At 31.2% G+C, this 21117-nt stretch overlaps 1 protein-coding gene across 2 annotated transcripts in view; it reads left to right on the forward strand.

Annotated features, from left to right (window-relative positions):
• The first annotated feature begins 532 nt into the window (after positions 1 to 532).
• LOC126883375 (sterol O-acyltransferase 1-like) overlaps positions 533 to 21117 on the forward strand; it is an 84422-nt gene continuing 63837 nt past the window's right edge. Inside the window, exon 1 of one of the 2 annotated variants that reach the window (XM_050648859.1) lies at positions 533 to 658. The gene's annotated coding sequence lies outside the window, so the exon portion shown is untranslated. Of the gene's footprint in view, positions 659 to 3208; positions 3427 to 21117 lie in introns of those variants that run through there. The other variant, XM_050648860.1, reaches the window with a different exon arrangement.

Consider the following 21117-nt stretch of genomic DNA (forward strand, 5'->3'; position numbering starts at 1 on the left):
TTCCGTTTATGATGGGCCAAGAGTGTTTGACTGATTTCTCTACAATGAGCATTGGCCACGATGTCTCAATGCAACTAGATATGTCCCACATAATCAAGAAATTTTCAATTAAAATATCTCGAAAAGTTCCCGGATTTTAAAACAATACATCTTACTATCATTTTTAATATTTTACTGTAACAAGTTACAGCTCTTGTACTTTTTATTATTTAGAATTATATTTATAAAAGTAGATCAACATTTTTTTAATGGTAGGAGGTAGGGCACCCACACCAATTTTGCCCAGGGGCCCCCACTGCCTTAAATCCAGCTCTGTGAAGGAATATAGTGAAAAATGTGAAAATCCTTAGCATAGTTCCCTGTATTTCCCCCGTATACGCTAATCAAAATCTATTGCCCGTCAAACCCCTCATACATTATTCATCACAATTTGTAAACTTTAAATCGTACAATATTACAACAAAATCTGAAATACATAAATAAAGAGATTCCAATACGTGGTATTATTACTCATCAACCTTTTAGAATACCACAATAAAATTACCTCTTATTAGGACAGGACAGAGTGCGATCATTTCTCGGTGCAACTGCTTCACCGCGACACTTCAAGCGAATTATCGAGTTGCGGAACACGCGAATTTTGTGGTACCTACTTAAGGTAAGTGCTAAATTTAGTTTTTTTTTCGTCTGGTCTGTTTAGCGGTTTTGATTTTTTGTACAACTTCTTTTGAATTTTGAATAATCCTAAATTCTTGTTAATGTTAAAAGTTGTTTAATTTTATTGTTTACTAATTTCTTTAAAACATGAAAAACTTCTTGCGAAACAACCACATTTCGTTCTTTAACGTAACGGCATTTTTATTCATCGATTTCAAGATTTCTTGCTATAATTGAACTGTTTCTGTACCTTGTAATTAGTAACGTATAATTATATTTCATCTCCTGCAGTGTGCACATTACAGAAAATATTCTCCACTTAACTTAATTGCTTAACATTTAACTTACTACATTAATAGTCAAGAGAAATAAGGGAAAATAGTTCTAGTCTAAGAGCTGGGAGCGCATTTTGCTCGTGATAAGTAATATGGACAAACTATACGGGGATATGTTGAATTAGTTGTCTACATGACTTTACCCAAAGGGCGGAAACCAGAATGGGGGACGAGGGTAGTTATAAGAGGTCAAAGTCGCGGTTTTTATTATTTTTTTGACGCTTTTGTGACGCTTCTGATCGAGATAGTGCACCAAAATTTGGGAATAAGTAGGTCATGACATAACTAAGTAAAATCTCCAGAGGCGGAAACCAGAGCGGCGGACGAGGGTAGTTATAAGGGGTCAAAGTCGCGGTCTTTATTATTTTTTTGTGACGCTCATGATCGAGATAGTGCACCAAAATTTGGGAATGAGTAGGTTATGATGTAATAACTAAGCTAAATCTCCAAGAGCGGAAGGCTGTGTGGTGGACAAAGGGGTGGGAGCAGGGGTGAATATAAAAATTATAAGGGGTTTTTTGTGACTGTGACGTTCTTGATCGAGATAGTGCAGCAAAATTTGGCCGGCGATGAATTGGCGGCATCGAAAGGGCGGCGATGAAGTGTCCTAGACCCAAATCTAAAAAGAGATGGAATGAATTGGAATGAATGAATTTTTCAAAAGAATGTTGAAGAAAAACAGGCAGGATGTCTAGAAAAAATTAACAAAAGAGGAAGATCCGTCTAAAATAAAAAAAAATAAAATTTATTTCTTATGTTTATTTTTAATTCGTAAACAACAAACTAATCTCTCAAAATGGATCGGTATATAGGGTGAGGCAGATAGCTGGCCTATTAGAAATATCTCGAGAACTAAATGCAACAGAATCATGAAAATTGGAATGAAGGGGTTTTCAAGGATGATCTATTAAATGAAAATATTTTTATCTCTTTGCAACTTCCGGTTATACCGGAAGTTGCTTATAACTTCGTTTTTTTAATGGGACACCCTGTATATTTTTACATTTTTGGATTCTCTTCGATGTCTTCTTTCTTAAAATATGAGGTTTTGTAATATTATACAGGGTATTTTAAAAGATAATTACGTTTTTTTATTAATTTCGTAGCAAAATTAACACCCTGTAGAATTGTAGTAGTTTGACATCTAAAACTCTACTTACGTTCAAATGATTTTTAATATACTCTACTATTGTAAGAATCATTAGTATGGCTAAATTTTTAATTTTAGTATACAGGGTTGGTCGAAACTCGGAATGAGTATTTTCTGAGTTTTCTTAAATAGAACACCCTGTATTTTTGTATTGTAGTGAAATGATATTTTATAGTACTTTTTTATTTCTTAAGCATTCCCTTTACCTAACTGCTTTAATTTGTGAGTTATTGGTGATTCAAGCTAAACATTAATTGCAACAAAAAATACGTAAAATTTTATTAGGTTGGCCGTTAAAATACTTAATCAAAAATAATTTTTCAGAAATAAATACATATTAATCCAGACTGGTCCTTAAAATTACCAATAATGGTTTAGCTATCAAAATACCTACGTAGTTAAGATTGTTGATGCGATTAACAATTAAGCACAAATTAAAACAGTTAGGTATAGGGAATGCTTAAGAAATAAAAAAGTACCATAAAATATCATTTCATTACAATACTAAAATACAGGGTGTTCCATTTAAGAAAACTCAGAAAATACTCATTCCGAGTTTCGACCAACCCTGTATACTAAAATTAAAAATTTAGCTATACTAATGATTCTTAACAATAGTAGAGTATATTAAAAATAATTTGAACGTAAGTAGAGTTTTAGATGTCAAACTACTACAATTCTACATGGTGTTAATTTTGCTACGAAATTAATAAAAAACGTAATTATCTTTTAAAATACCCTGTATAATAGGTATTACAAAACCTCATATTTTAAGAAAGAAGACATCGAAGAGAATCCAAAAATGTAAAAATATACAGGGTGTCCCATTTAAAAAAACGAAGTTATAAGCAACTTCCGGTATATGAAAATATTTTCATTTAATAGATCATCCTTCAAAACCCCTTTATTCCAATTTTCATGATTCTGTTGCCTTTACTTCTCGAGATATTTCTAATAGGCCCTTTATTTGCCTCACCCTGTATATCAAAACATTCCTAGCTTCGTACATTTCGGCACAACTTAATCATTGTAAATAAAAGTAAACAAAAGACTAAAGTAAATGTCATTGTTTTGTAGATAACCTTACAATTTTAAACTCACGTTTCACATGTTAAAAAGCACTGTTTATTTATCACCTATCCAATTTTAATAAAAGCAAAATAATGGCAGTGAATTTGTTTAATTCGTAAATGTAGATATAACGGAGCTGTATGTATTATAAATTATTATACTTTAAAGTCTTTAAGTGATTAGTTGGATTTTATGTTAAATTAACACAAAAAGGTAAGTTCGTTTATAATGTTTATTATACAGTTTTATAGTAAAAATCCATTTGTACTTACTTGTTTTTGTCATGTCACATTATGTATTCTGTCAACATAAATCATGCACCTACGATAATATAGTACATAGTACAATCACGTACACTTTACTAACTATATAATATATAGTAACATATTATGTAGCTTTTTACAACCATTTAGGCCCAGAGCTTTGTTGTTCTTTTCCATAGCTTTCTGTTATTTGTCAACTTCTTCCAGTCTGTTATTCCTTTTTCCTTTATGTCTTCTACTACCGCCTCTCTCCATCGCTTTCGTGGTCTTCCTCTATTTCTTTTATAATTTGGTACTCTACATGCTATTTTCTTGACCACTCTGTCATTGTCATCGTTCATTCTTTCTATGTAACCCAGCCACTGCAAACTTCTTGAATTTATTACGCTATCTATTTTACGCCAGGGAAATAAGGCAAAAATATACCATGTTCGGGACACTTAAGCAGCCAGGTTGCAAATAGTTTTTTTGGGTACTATATACCTAATGCATTATAAATGCAAAAATGCCCGTCACAGTTCGGATGAGAATTGTAGTTATTAACAAATAAGGGTCAAAAATGGCAGTTTTTCGTTAAATCGCTACAGGTAAAAATAGGGTAATTAAATATCTTATTTATAGTATTCTTCTTTTAGTAGATGAGACAAGGTTTAAAATGGTATTTTTTGAATTTTTGTTCGATCATTTTTGTTGCTTCGAAAATTGCAAAATAAGACTAAAATTTCGAAAATAAAAACATTGCTATACATTTTTCAAAAATGATCTTAAGACATTCATAGATACTGCATGAAAAGTTGAGTCAAATAGTCCATGCACAAAAAATTTGAAGACAATTCGTCAATTAGTTTAAATTTTATTCAATTTGTTTATCCCAAAGAGCTTTTTTCGCAATGTTATTGTTCAGAAAATAATGATATATTAATTATCTGGAAACCACATGAAAGGAGAATAGTCATATTTTCAACGTATTTGAAAAAATTGTTAAAAAGTCATTTTTATCACTCCGAAAACATTTTACTAATGGTAGGGGAGCCCAAGCGGGGATTTTTGCAGTCACTCGAGCGCGTCAGATTAGCATATGGTGAGAAACCTGGTACCCTGCAGATGTACCTCTACTATGTATTGGCTCTTAACACAGGGGAGTTCGTTAAGGGGGGCCCGAAAAAAAAATCTACCCTTAAAAAAACTCGAAATTGTCAGATTAAGATAAGGTAGGTTAAGTACATGCAAACGAGTGTATATTTCAAAAATCTGACGATTTGAGCCGGGCGTAAGGAAATGGGTGAGCCCCAAATTTTCACAAGAAAAAAACCGAATATTTCGCGAAATGAATGACAGATCGAAAAACTAAAAAATATATGCTCAATATTTTTTTAAAATCTATCGAATGATACCAAACATGACTTCTCACGGAGAGGGGTGGGGGGTAAATTTAATATTTTAAATACGAATCCCGTGATATTTCGCGAAATGAACATCAGATCGAAAAACTGTAAAATACACTTATTCAATATTTTTGAAAAATCTGTCGAAAGACACCAAACACGACCCCCCATGGATGTGGGGTGGGGGGTTACTTTAAAATCTTAAATAGGAACCCTCACTTTTTATTGCAGATTTGGATTCCTTACGTAAAAATAAGTAACTTTTATTCGAAACATTTTTTTGAATTATGGATAGATGTCGCTATAATCGGAAAAAACGATTGTTGGAAATGGAAAATTAAATTAAAAAATGGCAAGCGCCCACTAAAATGGAAAACTTTACTTAACTTTTTTTGGTTTTAGGACCTACTGTTTACAACCCAATAGGTCCCCAAAGCGCTCGAGTGACTGCACATTTAGCATACTTTGCTCCCCTACCATAAGGTAGATTCATTTTTGGCTTATAAATAATTTGAATAACTTTGTTAATATTAACTGTAGGCTAAAACTACAATGAGATTTGAAAAGCTGGTATTTTTATACGAATTTTCAAAAAAATCTTTTCGCCTAGATTAATAATTACGGTCAGGCCCGCCGTAAGCGGGCGTGCAAGGGGTGCACCGCACAAGGGCGGCATGTCCAGGGGGCGGCAAATCATCAAAAATCAAACAAATAGAATAAATAACGGCGAAGAGCAATTACTATTTTTCTTTTATACGAAATATAGTATCAGCGGAATCATCAACTGGAAATTTAATAGCTTATTTATAAAAGTCTGTCGGTGTAAGTTATTATAAATGATTTCATTACAGCTGACAGCTGAATACCCACGTTTAATATAACTACCTATGTGTTCACAAGCTGCGACATAAGCAAAATAGGACTAAACTTATCAATGTATAGTCGCCTTTGTTTAGGTAATAAATTTCAAGAACTTTATGTTGGCCTATATTTTATTTCATGAAACACTTTTTTATCCCATTATTAATATTGATGTTGAGCTTGTCCTTTTGTCCCCAAACTCTTTTTCTGTTAGTCACTTTCATTTTCATTTTTACATATCAGTAGCGGCTCGTAATTTTTACAATAGAGAATAGAATAAAATGATAAAATATCTAGACAAATTTGCACTAGCAAAAAAATGCGCCAAAAAATGTAATATAATAACACATTTTTTGACCAATTTTTATTTACATTTCATATCAGGACCCTAAAATTGGTTGTCCCGAGATGAACGCAACGGTGACAAGAAGCCAGCCAGCCTTCCTTTCTATATCTCCGGGAAGCGTGTGATGGCACTGTTAGGAGACCGGGTCTCCTTAAACGCTGCTGCGAAGCGAGGGTCATTAGCAACGGAGGCTAGCCGGCTTCTTGCCTCCGTTCATGCATCTCGAGATAACCTAGGGTCCTGCCTACAATAATAATGAGAAAACTGAGACGCAATCATGCGTTCTAATGCTAATGCTCCGTGCGTATGGATATATAGTGATAATGTGGAATTTACACTTTGTATAATAGTAAGAGTGCTTGTTGTTCTTCGCGATTCAAAATAAACAAAACAGTGTAGCGTGTGTAAAAAATTTATGGGGAGGCTAAGCCTTTGTCCAACTTTATTTTGAGGGTAACTCGCTTAGTTGTAATGCTTTTTTTATATGCTATAGAAACGTCTATAAACCATACAAATAAAGCTTTTTTTTCAACAGTTTAAAAAAGTTTTAATGGATTTTCCCCAAAACTGCTTAAATTTTTTGGTAATTTCACGTTGAAATATTAGATTTGGAATGAACTTCTTTTTCATGAGCTACAAATTTGCTTTTATTGATTCTATAGACTTTACGAATTGTTTACGTTTTTTTATATCCCACATTTTTTCTAAGAATATTTTTTTTTTCGATAAAATACTTACTTTCCGAGTTATTTGCGAAAAACCGTTTGAAAACGTGTTTTTTTTGTTGAAAAATAAACATTTTCACGTTCATTTACTGGAATAAAAAACTTTGTAAAATTTTAAGGGCATAGGCACAAAATGTCGACTGTCAAAATGTTCAATGTGTTTTAAATGTATTCATTTTTTTCGAATCCTGAGAAAACTAATAAATAGTTTTGAAAAATTTAGAGGCAGAATGAAAGATTGCATTATTACATAGGGGCGAAAGTCCCTCAGAATAATAAACAAAATGTTGCTTTTAAATGAAATATTTGAAATTAAAAATCAGACTAAATCTTCTATATTTTACCCCTGTAACTTATTAAAATAAACACTAAGTAGGTACCTAATTATAGAAGTTTTCAGGGACTTTCGGCCCTCGGTAACAATGTAATCTTTGATTCTGAGTTTAAATTTTTCATAAATACTTATTAGTTTTCTCAGGATTCGCAAATAATGAATACCTTTAAGACACATAGAAAATTTTGACAGGCGACATTTTGCGCCTATAACCTTATAGCTGTGTTTCTTTTTATAGTTAAATCGTTTAAAAACATGGCACGAAAGTTGCTTATAATCAGTCATTTTATACATTTCCGGGCCTTTCCGGACATTTTAAACACGAGTTTTATCACCCCCAATAAGGGGTGACTGTCATCCCCCAAGCAAAAGCAACCAACGGCATAAATTCAACTTTGAAGTGGAGGGTAAGTAGAACCTAAATCCAAATTTTCATGCAATTCGGAGTTGCCCCTGAAAATTACACTCCATAGCGGTCATTTACTGGGCTATTAGGAAAAATATCTAACTCTTCTTTAAATATTAAGATATGTCAGTTGGTAATTTTACTGTGGTATCCAAATGACCCTTTAAGTGAATGCATTCATGTATGAATGATGTATCTTGGTCGTCTTTATTTTGTATCAATTTCTTCATTGCTTAATTTTGGCAAATCTGTTAATAACACGAAAACGTTGATAAATAAGTCGATAAGATTCTAGACGTCTATTCAGGTCTCTTATCAGAGTGACGATTATAATATAAAATGTGTGGATCTTCATCTCATCACTAGCTGAAAAGTTTAGTTCATCATCGACCCCCTCGTCAAATTGAATTTTTCTTTTTCTCTTTCTTATTTCTTTATATGTTTTTTTTTTGGCAAATTTTTTTGGCTTCCTTGCGGTAAAGTAATTTGAAAGAGCTTTATACTCTGTAATGACATGACCCAGATCCATAATTTTTATATATCTACAAATATTTTTTGTACGGTATTTTTGCCGCCCTCTCATAATGTGCCGCCCTAGGCAACTGCCTATATTGCCTAATGGATAAAGAGGCTCTGGTTCCACAATAAAAACTTCTCCTGTTGCAGTGTTCCCATATCCATACATCAAGGTTTGTCTGACTAGACACCGTTAAGCTATTAACAAGTTTTCAGCTTGCTATTAATGAACTTTTTTTTGGTATAGGGGATCCAGGCCTAGAAATTTGACATTTTAAAGTCAATGTTTTAATGGATATGTGTTCACACGTAGTGAATATTTATGTATGATTTTTGATACGAATTAAAAAAAAGTCATTGCAGTTTTGGTGATTGTCGTACTCAGTCGTGCTTCTATAATTTGTTCCAGGATGATCTAACTTAAAACACGTTGATACGCTGCACTTTTCGTGTGTTTCTGCATCCATACCGCTTGCAACGTTGCATGGATCAAGAAGAAACAGAGTAAGAGGAACATTCTTTTGACTTCTCTTGTTTTTATTTACATTTACACCAATATCCGTAAGCATGTCAAACTTTAATATAGGTATCATCTTTAGCTATAGTTTTTCTATTCTTCAGTTTTCCAAGTATTTTTTAAACGTCCGATTTATATTAGCTTCGTTTGTAGTTATTTCTGGTATTTTTGGTTCTAAATAGTATTTGGTATTTCTGGTATGTGAGTCTGTATATTATATTTCTGCTTTTTCAGCTATTCTTTTTGTGGACTAGGTCATAGGCGCCCATACTCCTTGGCAGGGGGAGCCGTGCCCTTTTTGGGTGCTTTAAACTATGTATGTATTGTTATCCCAAGTATACAAAATGTAATGTGCAACATCTTCACGTCTGGCCTCCCTAAAAAAATTTTTATATGGGCGCCCATGGACTAGGTGCCTTGCGCCATCCTGCAGGATTTCAGCTTTTCATCTTTCTGGTATAGTCCCCTATTTTATCTTCATCATATACTGTTTACGAAAGAATGTAAGGTTGGATGCACTTACAACTCTAGAAAATGAGAGAAACATACAGTAAGGTCACAGTGTAAAGAGGGAACCTCTATATACTGATACTGTGGTAAGGTCTCGTTTTATGCGGTGGATACCTTCTACAGAAGAGCGCATATAAAAAAATCGCATAAAAAAAGACTTTACTTGCATTGAAAAAGTAGTGATACGTTCCGTAGTTTTCTAAAATCATATAAAATGGTGGACGTTTGTCCACCAACAATTGATTATCTTTTATGTTTTCTTTTTTCCATTGGGCCAAATAAAATTTTAACAGGTTGACGAACAGTGCTTCAAATTTATAAGCAAGTATTGTGACACTATTTTGTATTTTGCAAAGTAGATTAGGGAAATTGCTGTGTTAGCGCTTATAATTCGTAGAAACAATGAGTTTTTTAAATATTTTTGTAAACATGTGGACGACGACCATAGGCATCATGTCACATTTAATATGCATGTGTAGATGTAGTAATGTGACATTTTTTGTCACAACTCGTTATTTTAAAAATGTCGACATTTAAACTCTTAAACACTTTAACATTTAAATTTAATCTCAAAACAATTACAGGTTATACCTTTCAATGCAAAACTCAGATTGATGTAATAGCTACATGCTTCATCATGTGACAAGGGGAATCTCCGAATTGCAAACCCTTAGATTACTGACCTCTTGAGAGAAATAGTTAATATTAATTGTAATAGTTGTTAATAATAGAAATTTTTGGATGAAATACAAACCGCACAACTTCAAAATCGCATTAAATAATCCGCATAAAACTGCATACTGTATTTAAAACAGTATAGCAATATTAGTTGCCTGAACTACCTTCTCAAAAATTTAAAAAAATTTTTTAATTCAATTGTTTTTATATGATCCTGTCGTCTTTTTTGGCATTTGCAAAATGGGATAATAGACAATCAAATTTGGGGAATTGATTGACATCCAAGACTTGAGTAGAGTGATATTATCATGAAGTTATCTCGTTTGTACTGCAAAAGTAGCAGTACTAACGTTGGTTCAAATACTTATAAAAGAGCATTGACTTTTATTAAAAAGATTTTAAGATATTCAATTAATTCTTTGTGATAAACATTATTTATATTTTGCGTATTGTCAAAATTTTAGAAGCAATTTGTATTATTTTTTTAGCTCTCCAAATCTATCTATACCGACAACTGATAAGTACGAAAGTCATTGATATTAAAATACAATACTTACTTGGAATTCTTAACAGCGTCATTTGATTTATCTATTTTTTTCGGAAATCAATTTATATATAATAATTTTGGGTACTTTAATCTTGTGATACACTTGAACCTGAAAAAGTGTCTAGGTACTGAAAATATTATTACACGTGGTCAGGAAACAATTATTGATAAACTGTTGTCTAAAGACATAGTAGCTGGTGCCTTTCTGTGGTGTCAGTACGATAGGAAAATGAATCATCATCATCCCGTTATAAGTCCACTGCAGAACATAGGCGTCCCCTGATTGTATCTAGATTGCACGGTCTTATGGCAGTATGGATACAATTTTACATGATCTGTCGTAGATCATCTTGTAGGTGGTGTTTGCCATTTTCGTTTATTTGAACTTGGTCTACATTCAGGGATCTTACGTGTCCACCTTCCATCCTTCCTCCTTGCCACGTGGCAAGCCCATCTCAATTTCAATCTGCAAGTTCTTCCCACAACATCTGTAACTCTGATTCTGTTTCGTAGGTCTTTGCTTGTGATCTTGTCTTCCATTGTTACTCTTATTTACATTTTACTGTAAATAATGTATATTATTAGGGTGTCCAGAAACTCTACCGACAAATGAAGACAGAAGATTCTTCAGATAATTTTAATACAATTTATCCCAATTCACTTAGTCCGAAAATGCTTCCTAAGGGAGCTAGAGCTCTTTGAAGATGGAGTCTTGTAATTAGTTTTTCTTAAATACCTCCAGAACGCTGCGAGTTAGAAAAACGAAAATTGGTACATGTATTTATCTTCCAGAGATAAATCTATTCCATTCATTGCGAATTTCTAATACCGATTATAGGCGTCCGTTTTGGGTAGGGCAACGGTTATTTTATCGCATAACTTTTTTGTCTTAAATTTTTAAGCATTTTTGACTCTGAATTATTAAATCGTGACGTATTCTAGTACTAAAAGGTACTCTTACTTTAAGTCGATAGGATACACCGTTTTCTAGAAAAATCGATTTAAAAATTTTTGGTTTTTTGAATTTAAAAAAAAAGTAAAAAAAAACTATTTAGAAAGACGAAAACTGCTACATTTATTTATATTCCAGAGATGAATCGATTTCATTAACTGCGAATTTCTAGTACCGGTCATAGGCGTCCGTTTTGGGTAGGTCAACAGTTATTTTATAGCATAACTTTTTTGTCTTTAATTTTTAAGCATTTTTGACACTAGATTATTAAATTATGAGGTATTCGAGTATTAAAAGTTATTCTTGCTTTAAGTTAGTAAAATACATCGTTATTTTTTTGAAAATTTTTTTCAATTTTTTTGCAAATTCCAAAAACGAAAAACTTTTAAATTGATTTTTCTAGAAAATGGTGTGTCCTACCGACTTAAAGCAAGAGTACCTTTTAGTACCATTGTTAAAGTTAAAGACAAAAAAGTTATGCGATAAAATAACCGTTGCCCTATCCAAAATGTGACCGGTACTAGAAATTCGCAATGGATGGAATCGATTCATTTCTGGAAAGTAAATATGTATACCAATTTTCGTTTTTCTAAATAGAAGCGTTCTGGAGGAATTTAAGAAAAACTAATTACATGACGCCATTTTAAAAGAGCTCTAGCTCCCTCAGGGAGCATTTTAGAACTAGGTGAATTGGGTTAAATTGACTTAAAATTATCTGAGAAATCTCCTGTCTTCGTTTGTCGGTAGAGTTCTGGACACCCTGTATATTTTTAAGGTAAAATTTTCTTTATTCAACCAATTTTATTCTATTTATACATATGTAAATGTATATAAAGCTGTGTCTTTATTACAGAACATGCATTCCAACGTTTAAAATGATAAACTAACTGTTTAAAAATTGATGGGCAACAGCTTAATCACACTACAAAGGTCAATAAATCGATGAATTATTAATTTTAATGGGGAATTTTTGGATTTTTTTTATTACTAAGGAAAATGACAATAGGCAGATTATTGTAAAATACATGTTTACGCTTAACAGTTATAGTTGTTATAATTGACCTCCATTGTAAATAAAAATGCAATATGAATATGATTAATTCATTTCAAACAGTATTATAATTTGCTCTCAAATTTTTGGATCTTAGGAACATGGGAATTCTTCATAGAAAATTTTTTTCATCAGATAGGAATGATGGTCAGCTATATGCAGAATAGACCAGTGGGCATCTATAAAAATATTAGTACATTTGGATGTTGAGAGGTGACTCATATTTTTTTACAGAAATTGCTTGAAAATAACTCATATAATAATATTTGAGTTATCCTCCCACTCAAAAAGGTCCGGAACATTGTTTAAATAATCAAAATTTCAAAAAATGAAGGAAAAATTCGACTTTTTTCTTGGTTTTTTGATTAAAACTTTAAAGGTATTCATTTTCGAGAAAAGTTGCATTGATATAAAAGTTGCGAAATTAAATTTCCTACAATATAGGATTAGTTAAAAATTTTCACCCTTGCCTTGTTGCAAAATAGCAATAATTGCGAAATAACCATAAAAAAAAAACAAGTATTCGCATTTTACGTTTTTCCACCATATATGCATTTATGATAGACTTAGGACCTTCATATTTCACTCAGAAAAACTTTATGATATGACAAAACAATACTGTAAATTTCATTAAGATCGGTTTAATAGATTTTGCAAAATAAATTTTGCAATTCAGCTTCTGCAAAAAAATGTTTTCAAAATGTTGCAGCACTGAAAATAAAGCAGACAGCAAGTTGAATTTTTTTTACATATAAAAGAATACTGTACCTTTCATTTGCAATTTGCAAAATTAAAATCGGTTAACTACCACGGCGTCAAGAATTTTTTTAAAATAAACAATAATTTTTGGTGCTACTCGCAGGACAGCGGATACGTTCGGTCTGATTGGGCATTATTTGATTGGGCATATAAAAGTGTATTATTTTTAAACTTACGCAATTGTTTAAACAATTTTTCACAAACAATAATCAAATTAGTTTGATTTTTGTGGAATTAAAATATTTATGAACATACAACAAAATGTAGAGTAAGAAAATAATATATTGGATAAAGATTGGAAGAAATTTTGGTGGAAATCAACTTGTGTGAATCGAACACCGCTGTCCTGCGCGTAGCACCAAAAATTAACGTTTATTTAAAAAATTCCTGACGCCGGCGCCGTGGTAGTTAACCGATTTTAATTTTGCAAATTGCAAATGAATGGTATAGTATTTTTCTATTTGTAAAAAAAATTTAACTTGCTATCTGCTTTATTTTCAATCCTGTAACATTTTGAAAAAATAAAATTTTTTTTGCGAAAGCTGGATTGCAAAATTTATTTTGCAAAATCTATTAAACCTATTTTAATTAAATTTACAGTATTATTTTATCATATCATAAAGTTTTTCTGGGTGAAATATGAAGGTCCTAAGTGTAGCAGAAATGGTTGAAAAACGTAAAATGCGAATACTTGTTTTTTTATGTTTTTTTTTCGCAATTATTGATATTTTGCAACAAGGGTAACAATTTTTAACCAATGTTACATTGTAGAAAATTTAATTACGCAACTTTTATTTTTGTGCAACTTTTCTCGGCAGTGAATACTTTTAAAGTTATAATCAAAAAAACGAAGAAAAAATCGAATTTTTCCTTCATTTTTTGACATTTTGATTATTTAAACAATGTTCCGGAACTTTTTGACTGGAGGATAACTCAATTATTATTATATAAGTTAATTCCAAGCAATTTCTTTAAAAAAATTAGAGTCTCAATGTCCATCTCAAAACAGATCCGCCCTGGACTAGAAAGAGAAACAGAACTTTCTAAAGGAAATCTAATAATTCCTTGATAATCTATAGTTGCACTTTTTAGCAACATATACCTAATAGTGGAAAGATTCCGATTACATAAATCAAATTGTTTTGATTTTGAATTGAAATGATTTAGAATTGAAAAAATACAACAAAACATAGAGTAAGAAAACAATATATTAGGTGAATATTGATAGAAATTTTAATGGTAATCAAATGGTAGGTTCAAATAGGTAGGTACCTATGATACATTTACAATTATTACGTACCTGTTGCTTTAAAAACTATTTAAAAGTCACTACAATTATAAACTTTTTTTTTCTGTCCTCACAACAATAAAGCTAATATATTATACATTTGTTTACCTTCATATTGAACAATTATTTATTATTGACAGATCATTTCAACACCCAATCATAGCCCGTATAACGACTAATACCATACTGTCGGTGTGCGCATGCGCGCAGATCAATATAAATTCACCCTCAATCTCAATCGCGCCTAAAGAAGTATAACTTCAAAAATAATTTTGTTCGAAGTACGATCACTGTGTATATATTGTCAAATTTTTGTGGAATCTTTTAAAATCGTTAGTTACCGATACCTATTAAATGTAATGTGAACCTTTCAGTTCTTGGAAATTTTTTAATTACGTTGCAACCAAAATTTTCTACTGAGACAGGTGATATTATTAGATCATTATACAACCATTATCTGTCTGTATTTATTGTGAAGTAATACAGTAATAGAGATATTATATTAGTGTCATTTGGAAAAAAAAGTGGATGGTCTTCGTTTAGAAGGTAAGATATCATTTTTAGACAAAGTTTACTGAAGATTGTGCAAATATTGTTTTGTAAAAATCATTTCTTATCTTTTTACATATTTTTTTTATTTTTTTTTTTCGATTTTATCACAGTGATAACGTTATTGCCATAGATAACACTGTCTTAAAATTACTATCAAATATAGATAACAGATTCTTTGCTTCTTTCCATGTAAAGATATTTTTTGTAACAGATACTAAAATTTTGCGTTGTTGGGTATTTTTTCACTAGAATTTTGTTATTTTTACTTAATTTGGTTATATTATACCTTCTTCTTTGAGTGTCGTGTCTCCCTATCTTAAATTAATTCAACCCAGTTTCCTAACTTTTTCAACAATGACACTCTCCTTATTCCCAAACTGCTTCCTCCTCATTCTTAAAAATTTCTACGCTCGAAAAATTTAGAAAAAAAATTTCGAATCTCGCACTAAACTTATTTCTTGTAGCCACAAATGTTGCCTTTTTGTGAACCCTTTCTTCCTTTTACTTTACCCATTAAAATCAATCTTAAGACCTCCTACTTATGATCTCTCTTATGTTCCAAATATAGTCCAGGGTAATATGGATTTTCTCGGGACACTCAAAGATTCAGGTAGCTGACTACTTTTTTAGGTATGGTAGACCTATACGAAGAAAACCTACCTGTTTCCTGCGTAGAGTTCACGTTCGTTTTTTAATTATTAACAATTATATAGCATAAATTGATATACTATAAAAAAAGATAAAAAAATTAATCAATAAAATCAAAAATCCTAATGCCAAATTTTTGAAATTTTCTAGTTTATAAACATTTAGAATAACTTTACAAATATTGTCCGTAGGAACAATCTTTTTATATATTCGAAAAGTAGTCTAGTATTTTAACAGGAATTTTCAAATAAAAAAATTTAGCCTGGGTTCATTAGGGACAAAGTTAGCCATATGTTTTTTTAATTCGCAGCTAATTTGTTTATAATATTTAAGGAATTTCATTGATGCCATTTTAAATAGTGGGATTTGTATTTTTTGTTAAAAAATTTGCATAAACATTGTATCTTCACAGCACCCTCTACGATTTTTTAAAATTGTAGTTCAAACGGTTACTATTAAAATACCGAAAAAGCAATTTCAAACTAATACATTTTCATTTTTTTTTTTTTTAATTTGTATGTAATTTATACGTACATTACAAATATGCAATTTGTTTGTAAATTTATTAATTAATAATCAGTTTAATTTGTTTAAACAATACTTGAAAAAATATTTTTTACAAAAATCTATTTTTTAATCATAGTATCATTAATGATCATACAAAAAGTTAAAGTTCATTTAATAAATAAAATATTTTTATTAGATAATTATTTATTGAAGATAATTTATTTATTAAAGTATACCTTAACTTTTTGTGTGATTAATTATGATAGTCTGACTAAAAACATGGATTTTTGGGAAAAAATTATTTTTTCAAAAATTGTTTAAACAAATTAAACTTTTTTATTAATTAATGAATGTTAAATTGCAAATAGACGAATTACATATTTGTAATGTACAGAAAAATTATATATAAATTAAAAAAGAAAGATCAAAATATATTCAGCAGATCCCGAGATATAGAAAATGTAGAAATTTTTTAAAATTCGTGTAAAATACCAACTTTTCGAATATGTAAAATGATTTTTCTACGAATAATATTTTTAAAGTTATTCTTAATATTTGAGTAGGGTCATTCCAAAGTAAATCTTATCCCTTCGAGAAAAATGTTGAAGAATTAGAAAAAACCATTTTTTGATTATCAGATGGATCTTTTTGTATGAAACTTTTTAGTGTTCATTAATAATTCATAACATTAGTATACGTTAAGGTTTTTCAAATCGTTTTTGCGTCATTAGCTCAAAAAACCTAATTATAATTTGGATAAGTCGCACTTTGGAACAACGCAGTGGATAAGACGCTTTTTGGAATAACAATAATGTAGACAACGGAAGTAGTGTGAACGAATATTTTTATTCGAAACAATAATCTTATAGCTAAAACAGATTTTGGCTAAAATAACAATAATGTTATGGTCACATAAGCTAAAAAAAAACACTAAACACATTTTTAGTTATTAAACTCTTAATTCAGCAGGTTCTGGAAAACAACTTTCGCAGTAATCTCTCTCTATTTCTTCCTCGGTGTTAGGCTCAGTGATGTTATTTGGAGCAACATTAACTTCTTCCATAAAGTTTTTAAAAAACGAACACTCGGGATTGTTTTTCCATTCCGAACCAAAGTGACCTTGTAATAAAATATCAATATCTTTAATTTTGGCATTTTTAACTTGAACTCCCTTTGGCAAATCATACAGTACCATTTTTGAAATATTTTTTCCACGTTTTCAGAGAGACAATGATTGACAAAGGTCACTACTGCAATATTCTTCTCCTCTTACTGTAACATCTCCTTTTCTTTTTTTCTACAATGTTTCGCTAACAGTGGGATATTTTAAAATGCCAAGATTGCACACCTTTGACACATTCCTTTGCAAATCAAAACGATCACGTGGCTAAAAATCGGAGGCAGCCATTGGTTGAAAGGATAAGGCTCGCTTTGAGATGACACTGCTCGTGGATAACGCGCATTTTGGAAAGATGCGCAATATTTAGACCTGTTTTATATAGAACAAGAAGCGATTTGCAACAGTATTTTGTTATACTAGTATGTCCAAATCAATGGTACAGCGATATTTAGTGCCAACTTAATTTTTATAAAAAATGGATAAGACTCACCTTGGAATGACCCTACTCATTTATAAACTACAAAATTTAAAAAATTTGGCATTAGTATTTTTGACTATATGAGATAATTTTTTATCTTTTTTTACTACATTTTGATAGTCTCACTGTTCTACTTTCATTTGACATACGCAGAATTTGCCTTATCTTCATTATTTTCTGTCTTATGTTATTGCAAAATAGGTCTCTGGGATAAACAAATAGAATAACTTTTAAACTAATTAATGGATCGGTCTCAAATTTTGAGGGTTTGTTAAGTACCCCAATACACAACTTTGGGTGAAACACTAAAATTCTAAAGTAGTTTTAGTAAAACTTATTAACAAATAGCGATTTTCACTCATTTTGCAGTTTGCGTAGCAACAAATTAACGTTTTAACTTTCAAAAATCGGCATTTTGAAGGTTTTTCAATGTTCTAAAAAATTAAATTTTGTAGTTTTATGTCAACTGTTTAGCTTTTGAATGGGGTGCAAAAAATCGAGAAAATCGCGATTTTTGCACTAAATTGTTAATAATTAAAAACGGACGCGAATTCTAGGCAGAAAACAGGTAGGTTTTCTTCCTATAGGTCTATAATAACTAAAAAAGTAGTCAGCTACCTGGATTTTTGAGTGTCCCGAACATGGTCTATTTCTAGCTTATTACCCTGGACTAATAGGAAACTTTTCGCCTTTGAATGGTTTGTAAAAATTTAGGCTTGGTTCTAGCTCTTTTAACACTTCCTCCATTCTCGCATGATCAATTCATGAGATATGCTTACGAAGACTCCACATTTCAAATGCTCCTATGCAAGTCATTGATTTTAATTTGAGAGCTACCATGTTTTAGTTCCATATGTATATAAGTTAAATGCTTAGTAATTGCTGATCTTGCCAGGACTGTCCTAATTTTTATTTCTATATCACTTTTTAGTTTATCATTAACACTTTGGCTACCAATGATACTGTGATGTTTGTGCGTTGTGGTATCATATGTATCACCGGTGATCAACCTTCTTGGTTTATTTCTGGACCATGTGTATCACCGGTGATACCATACAGAGTATAGTTTAAATGACCATTAATATCGTTGGTATATAAAATCGGGCAAACAGAGTGTGCCGATGGGATTTAAGTGAACCTAATAGCATGTCGGACAAGTGAGTATCAGGGGTGATTCATCTTAATCAATTTGCAAAAGTAATAAAAAAAAAATGTGTGTGTACTTTGTACGCACGTAAGAAGTTATACTTTTATTATATGATTTCAACGAAATTAATATACTTTAAACAGTTTATTTAAATATTAAACTTATACTTACTATTTCTCAAACATTTTTATTAAAACAGTGACAAAAATTAAAATAATAAAAGAATAAAACACACACAAACACATTGAAAAATGCCACAAATGATTTCTGTACAATAATTGTCGGAAATTTTTTTAACTAAATAAGTATTTTCTGAAAAAATTATATAATAAATATACTTACAATCATAAAATATAAAGTCTTCAACTTAGTCTTTTATTTAGCACATGCCGCTAGGCACCTACTACCATCTCGTCAGTTGCGGTGGGAGATGGATATGTCGAAGATTTTTACCTGGGCCAGAGAAAAGCAGCCTATGCAGTCTCTGATGAACCTCTAAAAAGAGGTGAAATAGTCGATAAGAGTGCTGGCTGCACTCTCTGATCTGAGTAAAAATTAAGACAGTTTTGGTTTCGCACCGCAACTGAATGAATAAAAATGGTATACATTTTTATTTTTATTAGTATTACTCCTATAGAGTAACTAGGTCCATTTTCCGCTGGAACTTTACCACGCTGCAGACGGGGGTTGTGAATTGCATAGTGTAGAATTCCTTCCCCTTAGTCTTCACTGCAGCATCCATGTGCTTGCATATTGTAGAAGCCTTGGAGGTTGTCACCACGAAATGGGCCAATAAAGTTTTTCAATTAAAAATCTTTTAAAAATATTTAATTTACAAATATTTTTATTAGGTTGAAAAACTTAGTCTTTTATTTAGCAGATGCCGCTAGGCACCTACTACCATCTCGTCAGTTGCGGTGGGAGATGGATATGTCGAAGATTTTTACCTGGGCCAGAGAAAAGCAGCCTATGCAGTCTCTGATGAACCTCTAAAAAGAGGTGAAATAGTCGATAAGAGTGCTGGCTGCACTCTCTGATCTGAGTAAAAATTAAGACAGTTTTGGTTTCGCACCGCAACTGAATGAATAAAAATGGTATACATTTTTATTTTTATTAGTATTACTCCTATAGAGTAACTAGGTCCATTTTCCGCTGGAACTTTACCACGCTGCAGACGGGGGTTGTGAATTGCATAGTGTAGAATTCCTTCCCCTTAGTCTTCACTGCAGCATCCATGTGCTTGCATATTGTAGAAGCCTTGGAGGTTGTCACCAGGAAATGGGCCAATAAAGTTTTTCAATTAAAAATCTTTTAAAAATATTTAATTTACAAATATTTTTATTAGGTTGAAAAACTCAGTCTCTTATACTTACAATCATAAAATGTATAAAAAAAATAAAAAAATAAAAGTTTCTATTGGGGTTCGAACCAGCTTATCAGCGCAGTTAGTATTGAAATTCATTCACCTTCAACGTTTACCCACGGAGACCATGCGTCATCATGTGCGAAGATCATCTAACTAAACGGATTAAACTTTTGACAGTTCTGAATTAAATAAAATTATTTTGATTTTGAATTGAAAAACATATAGTAAGAAAACAATATATTAGGTGAATATTTATAGAAATTTTGATGGTAATCAAATTATGTACAATTGCAATGTAGCATTACATACTATTTTGGTAGGTTCTACCAAATAGGTAGGTACCTATGAAATTTTTTATTAGGATACTGAAACATTTACAATTATTACGTACCTGTCGCTTTTAAAAACTATTTAAAAAGTCACTACAATTATTAACTTTTTTCTCTGCCATTACAACAATAAAAACTAATATGAATATACACAACATTAATTTGTTTATCCAAAATATCCATATTGAACAATTATTGACAGATGATTTTAACACCCAATCAGATCCCGTATAAAGTTTATACTCGTGCCTAAAGAAGTATAACTTCAAAAATAGCAAGATTTGGCAACTATTATTTTAAAACAATCACGCATTGTTTGCTGAATATTTTATTATAAAAAGTTACAGAAAAAAAATATATGGGCCATTCCACGAACATACGCCTGTTTTGGATTACTTCGACAACGAATATTTTACTGTGCAACATAAGAAGTACGAAAGTAAATGGCGCTAATAATTATTCCAATAAACAACAATGTAATTTGCAATTTACTTTCGTACTTCTTTTTTTGCACTGTAAAATCATCGTTGTCGAAGTAATCCAAAACAGGCGTATGTTCGTGGAATAGGGATATAGGTATTTTAACAGATAAAAAATAATATCTTAGTGTCTTTTTTTA

The sequence above is a fragment of the Diabrotica virgifera genome, chromosome 4, assembly GCF_917563875.1.
Source record: "Diabrotica virgifera virgifera chromosome 4, PGI_DIABVI_V3a".
NCBI lineage: Eukaryota > Metazoa > Arthropoda > Insecta > Coleoptera > Chrysomelidae > Diabrotica > Diabrotica virgifera.